Source organism: Pristiophorus japonicus, unplaced genomic scaffold (genome assembly GCF_044704955.1).
Source record: "Pristiophorus japonicus isolate sPriJap1 unplaced genomic scaffold, sPriJap1.hap1 HAP1_SCAFFOLD_56, whole genome shotgun sequence".
Lineage (NCBI taxonomy): Eukaryota > Metazoa > Chordata > Chondrichthyes > Pristiophoridae > Pristiophorus > Pristiophorus japonicus.
Genome location: NW_027254467.1, coordinates 2043651 through 2047283, shown reverse-complemented (window position 1 = coordinate 2047283; position 3633 = coordinate 2043651). Strand labels below are relative to the sequence as shown.

The 3633-nt window shown below is 43.2% G+C and overlaps 1 non-coding gene across 1 annotated transcript; it reads right to left on the bottom strand.

Moving 5' to 3' along the window:
* Window positions 1–3551: 3551 nt before the first annotated feature.
* Window positions 3552–3633, bottom strand: trnas-cga (transfer RNA serine (anticodon CGA)). Its single transcript has one exon. It is a non-coding gene; the product is annotated as a tRNA-Ser (tRNA).

Sequence of the window (3633 nt, the reverse complement as noted above, 5' to 3'; positions counted from 1 at the left end):
TCACTGTTGCTTCATCATCAGTGGGTCAAATCCTACAAGTCCATCCTTCACAGAACCTTCAGCACATGGACAGTAGTGGCTCAAGAAGGCGGCTCACCACCACTTTCTCAAGGAAATTAGGGATGGGCAATACATGCTGGCCTTGCCAGCGATGCCAAAATCCCAGGAATTAATTAAATTAACTTAAAAAATGAATGAATATATTTGACAAGATTGCAGAGCTTTGATCTGATCCGTCGGTTTTCGGTTCGCTTAGCCGTGTCTATAACATGCTGTTCCCGCTAATTTTTGTGTATGTCGTCCTGTGTTCGAATGTCATGAGATTTGCATCTCACTTTAAGAAGTCTGGTGCTGCTGCTGGCATTCTCTTCTACTATTAACATCGAACAACTGTAGGTCCAGTTTCAGAAGTTGAAGTTGGAGTGAGGGATATATTGGGCTGTAAGAATACAGATTGTGTGGAATACAATTCTGCTGCTGCAAATGCCCGACAGCACCTCATGGATGACCAGTTGTGAGCTGCTAGGTCTGTTCAGAATCGATCCAATTTTGCACAGTGGTAATGCCAGACAACACGATGCAGCGTGTCCTCCATATGAAGAAAGGCCTTGTTATCCACAAGTACTGTGCAGTGTTCATAGAAACATAGAAATATAGAAAATAGGTTCAGGAGGTGGCAATTCGGCCCTTCGATCCTGCACCACAATTCAATGAATTCATGGCTGAACATGCATCTTCAGTACCCCATTTCTGCTTTCTCGCCATACTCCTTGATCCCGCTAGTAGTAAGGACTGATTCTAACTCATTTGTGAATATATTTAGTGAATTGGCCTCAACAACTTCCTGTGGTAGATAATTCCACAGGTTCACCACTCTCTGGGTGAAGAAGTTTCCCCCCTTCTCGATCCTAAATGGCTTACCCGTTATCCTTAGACTGTGAGACCTAGTTCTGAACTCCCCCAACATTGTGAACATTCTTCCTGCATCTAACCTGTCTAAACCCGTCAGAATTTTAAATGTTTCTGTGAGATTCCCTCTCATTCTTTTGAACTCCAGTGAATAAAAGCCCAGTTGAGGCAGTCTTTCTTGATATGTCAGTCCCGCCATCCCGAGAATCAGTCTGGTGAACCTTCGCTGCACTCACTCAATAGCAAGAATGTCCTTCGTCACGTTAGGAGACCGAAACTGTACACAATACTCCAGGTGTGGCCTCACCAAGGCCCTGTACAACTGTAGAAACACCTCCCTGCTCTTGTACTCTGATCCCCTTGTTATGAAGGCCAACATACCATTTGCTTCCTTAACCGCTTGCTGTACCTGCATGCCAACCTTCAATGACAGATATACCATATCACCCAGGTCTCGTTGGACCTGCGCTTTTCAGAATCTGTCACCATTCAGATAATAGTCTGTCTCTCTGTTTTTACCACCAAAGTGGATAAACTCGCATTTATCCACATTATACTTCATCTGCCATGTATTTGCCCTCTCACCTAACCTACCCAATTAACTCTGCAGCCTCATAGCATCATCGTCGCAGCTCACACTGCCACCCAACTTAGTATCATCCTCAAATTAGGATATACTACATTTAATCCCCTCGTCTAAATCATTTATGTACAATGTAAACAGCTGGGACCCAGCACACAAACTTGCGGTACCCTACTCGTCACTGACTGCCATTCTGAAAAGTATAATTTACTCCTAAACTTTGCTTCCTGTCTGCCAACCAGTTTGCAATCCACGTCAGCACAATACCCCCCAATTCCATATGCTTTAACTTTGCACATTACTCTCTTGTGTGGGACCTGGTCGAAAACCTTCTGAAAGTCCAAATATAACACATCAACTGGTTCTCCCTTGTTCAATCGACTGGAAATATCTTCGAAAAATTCCAGAAGCTTTGTCAGGTATGATTTCCCTTTCACAATTCCATGCTGAATTGGATCTTTCCCGTCACCTCTTTCCAAATGCGCTGCTATGACATCCTTAATAATTGATTCCATCATTGTACCTACTACCGATGTCAGCCTGACCGGTCTATAATTCCCTGTTTTCTCTATCCCTCCTTTTTTTAAAGTTGGGTTACATTGGCTACCCTCCACTGCATAGGAACTGATCCAAATTCTATGGAATGTTGGAAAATTACTGTCAATGCATCCGCTATTTCCCAGGCCACCTCCTTAAGTACTCTGGGATGCAGTCCATCAGGCTCTGGGGAACTATCGGCCTTCAATCGCATCAATTTCCACAACACAATTTTCTGACGAATAAGGATATCCCTCAGTTCACTGCTATCAAAACTGTCAAGTAAAGCTGCATCTGCGACAGACAGATTGGTGTGGAGGAGGTCGAGTTGGTTTTTCGCTGTAGTTGAGACAAAGCTAAGGGAGCTATGCACTGTCGGAGTTGCTAACTTGAGGATGAGATTTTAAACCGATGCCCGGTCTGCCCTCCGAGCTGGACGTAAAGCATCTCAAGGCCACTATTAGGAATAAGAGCAGGGGTGTTCAGCCAGTGTCCTGGGGCCTATATTTATCCCTCAACCAAAATCTGGTCTCTTTCACATTGTGCTTTCTTGATGGTGAAAATCTGCTTTTGCATTCCCTACGTTACAACAGTGACCACTCCTTACATGTCATTTATTTGCTCTGAAGCGCTTTGTGAAATCCTGAGGTGAAAGTCGCGGTGGAAATGCTCGGTTTGTTTCTATTACAGCATCTGAGAAAGCCCCATGCGAACAAGGCTGATTAGATCAGTTGCCTTCCAGCGTTGTGGTAATAATGATAACTTCATGGTTTCGATCGTCTTATTGTATATTTATTTTATTTTTGGGGGTGTGGTGCTGGTATATTAGTTTTATTATTTCAGAGCAATTTTGAGGAACGGAACTCACACGGGACCTGCAACACTTTGAAGCAATGCTGCAAAACGTTAGATCTGCCGAGATCTTGTGGACCTGCGGAGTTATTCCATAATTTAATGAACAATTCCATACCCACAGGAATATTTTTTCTTCTTGAATTTCAATCAGTGAATGGCTCACTGCCACCTATTGGTTTGTTGTGAAAAGTAAGCAACTGAAATAAATGCAATTCCCGTGTGTTCGGTCGTTATCACCATTTGTTTGATTTAAACTGCAGAGGGCGTTTGGACTAATTGATAACGTGTTTTACATCACTGCAAATCCCGATGTTCTCAGAAGATCGCAGGTTCGAGTCATTATCGTCGTCGTTGTATTAAATCTCGTTCAACTTTACGAAGCCAAATCACATTTGCCCTAATCAGCTGACGGTGAATTCCACCTAAACATTGCAGGGCTCTTTGTTAAAATGTATTTGTTTCATGATGCCTTCTATGAATATTCCTCACTGATGTTTGCAAACTGTTTCCTACAAACTAATAACTGTTTAATGTCGATAATGTATCCATTTTTCCAATTCGAACTACTGCTTTGCGTCATTGAAGAGCAGAACATGGAACGGTGATCACATTCTGGTCGAGTGATATCCACAGGGAAACCATTAAAAAAATAGTTTCGCTGCACAATCGCTGCGAGCAGAGCTTGAATGTGCGCGGGGAAACCCCTTTAAATTTCGAGTTCAATGCCTTAACCACTCGGCCATCGCAGC